The following is a 9448-nucleotide window of genomic DNA, read 5'->3' on the forward strand; positions in this document are numbered from 1 at the left end:
TTTTTTTATTTTTTTTAATTTTTTTTATTTTTTAATATATGAAATTTACTGTCAAATTGGTTTCCATACAACACCCAGTGCTCATCCCAAAAGGTGCCCTCCTCAATACCCATCACCCACCCTGCCCTCCCTCCCACCCCCCATCAACCCTCAGTTTGTTCTCAGTTTTTAACAGTCTCTTATGCTTTGGCTCTCTCCCACTCTAACCTCTTTTTTTTTTTTTTTTTTTTCCTTCCCCTCCCCCATGGGTTTCTGTTACGTTTCTCAGGATCCACATAAGAGTGAAACCATATGGTATCTGTCTTTCTCTGTATGGCTTATTTCACTTAGCATCACACTCTCCAGTTCCATCCATGTTGAGGAGATAAATATTCTTACAGATAAACTCAAGGAAGCAGAGACCCGTGCATGATGAGTTTGCTGACAGGTCAGTGGCCAAACTGGAGAAGACAACTGATGACCTGGGAGATAAGCTTAAATGCACCAAAGAGGAACACCTCTGTACACAAAGGATGCTGGACCAGACTCCGCTTGACCTGAATGAGAGGCAGAGCAGCACAGTCCTGCTCTGCCACTGCTCCTCCCTCTCAGCCCGACTCCTCCTAAGGCTGAAGCTGGCCTTGAAACTGAGAGCTGATCTTTAACTGGAAGGCTGCTTTCTCATTTTGCCACCTCTCCCACCCCAACCCCTGTGTCTTTTTCACCAAACTGTCTCTGTCTCTCCCCAGGCATTCCAGTTTGGCTTCAAGCTGAGCACCCTGGGGACAATGTTTTTTTGCAATGTGTGCACAATGCAAAGTGTCTTTAAAAGCATGTTGTGATGTACACACTTTGTAATTACCTTTTTTTCTGTTGATGTAGTAACCATTTGTACAACATCCAAATAATTCCACAGTTCTGAAGCAGCAGTCTAACCCCTTCCTCACATTTGGAAAGAAATTTTTCAGCTTAACACATACTGCCCTCTCCAAATTTATTTTGAAACTTCACTTCTTTAGGGTTGGGGCACATTGGCCACCCCGTCTGGCTGAGAACTCTCTCTACAGTCTGTGGGCTGATAATATGCTGATCTCTTAAGTTTCTTTCCCTGCCCAGTTCCCCTTTTTGGTGAGGTTACCATGAGGTCTGTTAGGTGTTTATCCTGCAGCTTATTGGCTTAAAATGCACTCTCCTTTGGTTTGTTCTCTATGGCACTGATTGAGAGAAAGAAACCAACAGTAAAACTGTTTTGATACAATTGTTTTTTTGAAATAAAGAAACAGTCCCTCCAACCCCCCCCCAAAAAAAGAAAGAAAAGAAAAGAAAAGAAAAGAAAAGAAAAGAAAAGAAGAAAAGAAAGGCAATCTACTAAATAGGAGAAGATATTTGCAAGTGATTTATCTCATAAAGGGTTAGTATCCAAAATATTTAAAGAACTTATAAAACTCAACACCTAAAAAACAAATAATCCAATTAAAAAGTAGGCAGAAGGCATGCACAGACATTTCTCCAAAGACATATAGATGGCAAGCAAATACATGAAAAGATGTGCAACATCGCTTACCATCAGAGAAATGCAAATCAAAACTACAATGAGATACCACCTCACACCTGTTAGAACAGATGAAATCAACAACACAAGAAACAACAGGTGTCAGTGAGGATGTGGAGAAAGGGGAACCCTCCTGCACCATTGGTAGGAATGAAAACTAGTGCAGCTACTCTAGAAAACAGTATGGAGGTTCCTTCAAAAGTTAAGAATAGATTTACCCAATGATCCAGCAATTGCACTCAAATGCAGCAATTGTATTTACCTAAAGAATACAAAAGCACTAATTCAAAGGGACATAGGTACTCTTATGTTTATAGCAGCGTTGTTTGTAATAGTCAAGATATGGAAGCAACCTAAATGACCATCGATAGATGAATGGATAAAGAACAAGTGTCTGTGTATGTATATATGTGTACATAGTCTGGAGATTTTATATATATGTATAAAATCTACTGTGTGTGTGTCTGTGTGTACACACACACACACACAGACACACACACACAGAGAATATTATTCAGCCATAAAAAAGAATGAAATCTTGTCATTTGCAAGGACATAGAGCTACAGAATATTATACTAAGTGAAATAAGTCAGTCAGAGAGAGACAAATAGCATATGATTTCACTCATATGTGGAATTTCACTCATATTTGGAAACAAAACGAACAAGAAAAGGGAAAAAAGAGACACAACTTAAGAAACAGTCTCTTAATTTTAGAGAACAAACCAATAGTTACGAGAGGGGAGGGGGATGGAGGGATGGGTTAAATAGATGATGAGGATTAAGGAAAGCACCTATCCCAGTGAGCACTGGGTGAGGTATGAAATTGTTGAATCGCTGTATTGTACACCTGAAACTAATATAACACTCTATGTTGACTAACTGGAATTAAAATAAAATAAAAATATGAAATCTAATATGGCTAAATATTGTAATTTTAAATAAAATCAGTCTTAAAATTTCATCCTCCAAAGGCTGTATTTACGAAACCGATCATATGCAAATTTTACAGAGTACAACCTTACAATCCTGTTGGTGGACACTATGAATGCCTAGATTTAAGATGAGATAGATTTATCTCACTTCCACAATCAACTTCTGATAACTTTGCCATCCATGGATTTCATACAACTAATCTAGTTTTACCATCAGTTTGCATCCAATATGAATTATGGATTCCGATGGCATCATATCACCTTCAAAATAATGAGAGCATAGAACACAGGATGAGAACATGACATGTGGGGCCAGATATGCATGGATTAAGACCCTTAGTTCCTTGTTCTAAATGTGACCTTGGACAAGTGACTCTATCCTTTGGTGCCTCTGTTTTAAGACCTATAAAATGGGGATAATCATAGTTCCTAACTCATAGAACTGTTGCGAGAATCTAGTAACTATATAAGCAATATGCTTGGAACATCAGTCTGCATATAGTAGGTATTAGAGTTTAATTATTCTTATTACCTCTTCCAGTTCTTTCCATCACCTCCTCTATACACAAACAGTATATCCCTGGCCTACAAAGTTAGTTGTGGATTACTGTGGACTCTGAGTTCTATAACACTGTGCCTTTGAGTGATTTGTTCCCTCTGCCTTAAAATTCTCTCCACAGTTTCCAGGCCTTGGAAGACTCTTACTTTTCCATCAGACCAAAACTACTTTCACCTTATCTCAGATTTCCTTGATTATTTTTGGCATGATTAATTACTGTAACTTACACAGCATCCAGGGACTCTTCTTTTAGAATATTTGATATAATTAAAAATACTCAATGACATATCTGTTTTCACTCCTAAGCAAAATTGTTTTCGATGACAAGAATGAAATTGCATTAATTTCTACATTTTCAAAAAGTAGTGTTCTTATGGTAGACATTAATAAATAAGTGTATTTCGAATAAATGAATGAATGAATGGCAACATCAATGTGTTTAAAAACAACATAAGGGCTGCTCTCATGCCAGGTGGGAACTTCACTATACTGTCTTTTTGAAGTTCTTGCAATAAGTCTGCCTTTCATGCAATACAACATGATTAATGGGGTCATTTTAATATGCTAGCAATTAAGTCTTCGGGTATGGTCTGGATCCTACTCTATAATCAAGCATATTATAATAAGACTTCAGGATATTTGAAACAGGGCTATAAAGAGTAAATCACATTTTTTGTGAAAAGTAAAATTCTTATTTATGTGGAAGACTAGGGAAAGGGAAAAGAGGGGGAAAAATAAGATTAGCTGCTTTCTTACATTATTGAGTGTCACACCTGCTCTCAGGACCTTCACAATGAGTCTCTCATTTCTCATTCAATTTTTATGTGAGGTTAGGTTGTATCCCACATCACAAAGTTATAGGGATATTTTTCAAATTTTATTTTTGCAATATTCTGCAAACGTTCCTCCTGTGTGTTTGCATTTGTACATATGTGTGTAGTCAGGTTTTCTGAGGTGTAATTTATACACTGCAAAGGCTTTTGGGTTTTCTATCACTTTTCCCCATAAATAGGGTGACCACAACTATCAGTTTGCCTGGTGTTTCTGGTAGGTTTCCCTGTGCAGCAAACTTGGAGATGGACTATGGATGCTAGAGTGAAAGATACTGACTAGACAGTATCCTGGGATTTACATTTGTGGAAGGGAAGGGAAAGAAGCAGCACTGGACAGAAGGAAAGGAGGAGCTGCAATGAACCTCAGTGTAGCTCCAGCCAATCTCATAGGGAGCTCTGAAGCTGAGTAGACCCTACAGAATTGTCCTGAGTTGAAGATGGCAAGCCTTTATATCTCCTCCGCACCAACACACACACACACACACACACACACACACACACACACACACTGGATCAGTCATTGGTTGCTCTGAAAAAGGAGTGTGATGGTGGGTAAAGTGACTTCCCTACACTGAGTCCATCTCCCTTAAGGGGGATATGGGTAGCATATCACACCATCTACCACGCCTGCTTGTTCCTGGCTTATGCCCTTTGTCCCAATGTATTTATGAATAGTGCCCCCCTTCACACTCAAGATTATCCTAATTTGAACAACAATCCCCTACCCTTAAATCATGTCTCCTGGGCATTACAAACCTGGGGGAAAGGAGGTGCAAAGGAAGAGGGATATTCTGGAAGGAAAGAAAGAAAAAACTGAACTCATAAGTCCTTTTAAACCATGAGGGAATATAGGCAAGAAAAAGAGATAACAAAAGGTCAAAGAGGAGTGAGTCCTCACTTTTTCTTTCTTAGTGCGAAACTTAGAGGAGAAGAGAGTAATAGAACTATCCAGAGTTATGTTTCTGGTGACACCTGAGAATATGAGCGGTACAGAGATCTATGGGTAGCTTGTAGCATCAAGTCTCTAGAAGAAGCTCTGGGTGTGGCATCTTCAAGAAGGTATGGTGCTACAGCATGAAGCGACAGCAATGTGCAATGTGTCTAGATAGGTGGACTGTGGCAGCTCTATCAGATCCCACCGCATGGAGTGGGATGTGCACAAAAAATGGGAATCCGTGCATGTCCTAGCATGAGGATACCAGAATCTAATAGAGCTATAAAGATCCCCTGAGGGAGCAGGGAGACTTCGTAGGCTCTCACTCCAGCAGGGCGTGTCAGCACATTGGGGCAGCAGACCAGATAAGCCACTGTGCAGCAAAAAGCAAGGAGAATGCAGAAAATACAAAGTAGAATATTATAATAATCATGGATTCTATCCACATCCTCATACCTATTTTGGCTTAACTGGCTTATTAGTCTGAAAGGAGAAACAGGTTTGTGAGGCAGAGCCCTTTCTTCTTTCTATTGGCAGCAGCTACTTGCTGGTTGCACCAGAGCCTCTGTGTCAGTAGGTCAGTCCATCTCTGTTTAGTATTAGAAAGATCACTTACTTGTATATATTAATCACGCTAAAAAAATCCACTTCATCAGTAGTGAAGGCTCACTGTTGGCCAGGCGGCGGTCATAACAGTGGTCACTGCCTACACATTTACTAATATTAAATGTTCCTGTATCAAAACTTGCTGAATGGGTATCAGAAACACTGGAGAAAGTCCTCAGGATTGTTTTTAAGCCTTAGGAACCAAATAGTGAGGAATTGCATCTAATATGTTTAGGAACATATCCTGTCAAAGCACGAGTGAAAATGAGGCTAGTTCCTCATCTTTGAAAAGCCAGTTTAAAAGTCCAGCAGGGAATCCGGTGTCTCCATCGGCTCAGTCGGCTCTGACTCTTGGTTTCAGGTGAGGTCATGATCTCACAGTTCATCAGTTCTACCCTTGCACCTGGCTCTGTGTAGACAATGTAGAGCCTGCTTGGGATTCTCTCTCTCTCCTTCTCTCTGCCATGTGTGCGCTCTCTAAATAAATAATAAAAGCTTTTATTTTTTTTCAACGTTTTTTTATTTATTTTTGGGACAGAGAGAGACAGAGCATGAACAGGGGAGGGGCAGAGAGAGAGGGAGACACAGAATCGGAAACAGGCTCCAGGCTCCGAGCCATCAGCCCAGAGCCTGACGCGGGGCTCGAACTCACGGACCGCGAGATCGTGACCTGGCTGAAGTCGGATGCTTAACCGACTGCGCCACCCAGGCGACCCAATAAAAGCTTTTAAAAAAAAGTCTAACACAATGACTTCTGGATTTTTTTCTAAGGGCCTATTTTAAGAATGCCATATCGCCAAGACTTCTGACAGGAGACAAGCAAAATTATACAGAAAAAGCTCAGAAATTGATCTACCCAAGTGAAAAATAACAATCTCTCAATACAAAGATGCTTTATGAAAACCTTTGCCAGTTTAGTTGGTTCACATTTTCTTTATGTTTGGATAAGACTAATGCAAAATAAAAATATATGAACTAAGTCTATTTTTTTCAAGAGTAAAATAGAAATTACAAGTTGTAAGAAAGTATATTGTCAAATATTAATTATCAGTGCTTTTATCTAAAGTATATAAAATAATGGTATGCCTTAAAATAACTACATTTCCCTGGATTCAAAGAAATGTGATATTTTGGTCATTTTATTTACTTCTTCGCTGTTATTTCTCAACTGGCTCAAACTTTGGAGGTGAGGGGTACTATTTATAGAATCCTTTCAAAGACTCCCAATGCCATTCTTGTGGAATGTGAACTTTTAAACAAAAGTGAAAGTGACTTTTTTAAATGAAAGGGGATCATTTAAAACAGAAGAGACTCAGGTATGTATAATTACCAAGCTTATACTATCATACTATCCAATAGTTTAGGAGATTCACAGAAGAAACATTAGACCTGCTACAGGAAATAGAAAAGCAACATTTAACTCATGAATTTTAATAATACTCAGGAAATATACAGCTTACTTGCACTAACAATTGTTGGAGATGAGGACAAACATGTAAAAGGGCTTGATTAACCTGCTCAAGACCACACAGCTAGTACAATTTAGCTAAGAGTTAAACCCCCAGGCCATTCCATTCCAAAGCCCTTTCTCATCCCAAAGTAACCTACTCTCTTCCCTTTCCACACATTGTACTATCATTGTGTGAAGTTTAATTCTGTCTCAACTTGACAATCTTTAGTGTTACATGAAGTAGGTAAGAATAAGGAAAAAATGAATGGAACCAAAATGTTCTGTACGGCATCTGGTTTTTGATTCTGGATTTTGATAATTTAAGCTTTGGGGTCAGTGTGTGCATCTGAAACTATAAAGAGATTGTAGAAAGGGAAGGTCCTTAAATTCATGCTTGAAATAAATCCATGGTTAACAAGGCTCAGGTTTGAAGCTAATGAATATTTAATTAAAATGTTTGACTTCATCAAGGAGACTTAGTAAATTACTGTCAAAAGTGCTACGCCTATTAACATCCTTTCCAGCTCATGAATGTACCTAGAGCTAAAGTACAGACAAGATGATCAAGATTCAAAGGATGTTGCACTCTCAAGGTCTTTAGAGATCATCTCATCTGGTGCTTTTTGACATGTGTTCTGCTCAACGCAGTTCCTAGATATTGTCTAAAAACAGGGGATTCTTTTATCAAGTGAGCTGAAAATATAATCACCTGGGAGATTCTAGGCCCCATCAGCCTAGAAAAGACTTTAAGAAATCTTCTAATTAAAAAACAACAACAATAGGGGCGCCTGGGTGGCGCAGTCGGTTAAGCGTCCGACTTCAGCCAGGTCACGATCTCGCGGTCCGTGAGTTCGAGCCCCGCGTCAGGCTCTGGGCTGATGGCTCGGAGCCTGGAGCCTGTTTCCGATTCTGTGTCTCCCTCTCTCTCTGCCCCTCCCCCGTTCATGCTCTGTCTCTCTCTGTCCCAAAAATAAATAAAAAACGTTGAAAAAATAAAAATAAAAAAAAAAAAACAAAAAACAACAACAATAAAATTAATCCATTTAATTCCCAGCTTTTCCTAAAACTGATTTGGCCATTTAAAAATGGTTTCTCTATATTTTAACAGATACCAAAAGCTCAAGGAACAAGTGGTTCTTCTAATGCTCATTTAATGTAAATACCACATCATTTTGCTTACAGTAAGGGAAATGGAGCCCAAAGAAGTCAACTGACCTACTGGAGCCATCTAATGAATTAATGATCAAGTCAGGGGGTCTACTGATCCAGATCTACATTTTTTTCCCATTAGAAAGACTTTAGAACCTACTGTTTGAGAAGGTGTCTCATGTACCCCATAACATATAATGGTCTTTAGTGAGCTCACATGTTTTGTAGTTTTCCTTCCAGTTTTAACATATACCTGAGGGATTACGTTCCTCTTCCACAATTATGCAAAGACTTAGCTTCACTTCATTTCAACATTTAATCAAATCTTGCTTAGTATCCCTCCCCCATCCCTTCTCTGGAGCTGCTAATTGCTTTATGTGCATCTCTACCCTGAATATTCTTAATTGTGAAAGAGTTTAAATGGATATGGGGCTTAAATTTGATTTATAAAAATCTCTTAAGTGGTCTTCATTGCCTTTAGTGGAAAGTATCCTTATTTCCTTTTCTGTTTGAAGAGGTGTTAATTAAATACTTTGAGTTAATTTAAAATTAACGGTGGATGTAATTTGATGTCTTTCTATTGAATCAGCAAGTTCTAAATGAAGATTCTCAGGTCAAGAAGATTCTTGTTTTAGGTGTGGTTAATCTAAGTGAATAGACCATTTTGGAGAATGAATCATCTGTGCTTCTATAATTATATGATGTGGAAGGGGGATTTCAATGCAGAGCCCAGTCCACTTTGAAATGCAAAGAAAATTGTGTGCCTAAACAAATGGAACCTACCCACAAGTACAGAGGGGCCAGTGGCTTTCATGGAGCCTGTCATCTGGCAATACACTTGATAATTCTGTAGAGTTGTCAAAGCTGGAAAATCCTTGGAGATCAAATTATCCAACTCCCTTACTGTGAAGACTAGAACACTGAAACCCATACAAGAGAAAAATGAGCTCACGGTTACCCAGTAAATTAGCACTAGTGTCTGAAATTGAACAATTGTGGGGCCCCTGAGTGGTTCAGTCAGTTAAGTGTCCAACTTGGTTCAGGTCATGATCTCGTGGTTCTTGAGTTTAAGTCCCCCATTGGACTCTGCTGACAGCTCAGAGCCTGGAGCCTGCTTCAGATTTTGTGTCTCCCTCTCTCTCTGCCCTTCCCCCACTCAAGCTCTGTCTCTCTCTCTCTGTCAAAAATAAATAAACATTACAAAATTTTTCAAAATTATAATAGAACAATTGTCCTTAACTTATAACCCCCAGATACATCTACGAGTCACAAATTTATAGGTTAAGCCAGTTTTTGTTCTTGTAAAAGTCATGGAGGCAACAATCACTGCAGCATATGAATTTCAAAGTGTGGCACACCATTCTTTTTGGTTCAGCTTTCCTGATATATTTACTTTTCAATTGCTGTATAACAAATTATTACAAATCTAACAGCTTGCAACAATACATACT

The 9448-nt window shown here is 38.9% G+C and overlaps 1 pseudogene; it reads left to right on the top strand.

Annotated features, from left to right (window-relative positions):
• The window catches only part of LOC125929417 (tropomyosin alpha-3 chain-like), a 1315-nt pseudogene extending 671 nt beyond the window's left edge, over positions 1-644 (top strand).
• The last annotated feature ends 8804 nt before the right edge of the window (positions 645-9448 follow it).

This window comes from Panthera uncia, chromosome D1 (genome assembly GCF_023721935.1).
Source record: "Panthera uncia isolate 11264 chromosome D1, Puncia_PCG_1.0, whole genome shotgun sequence".
NCBI lineage: Eukaryota > Metazoa > Chordata > Mammalia > Carnivora > Felidae > Panthera > Panthera uncia.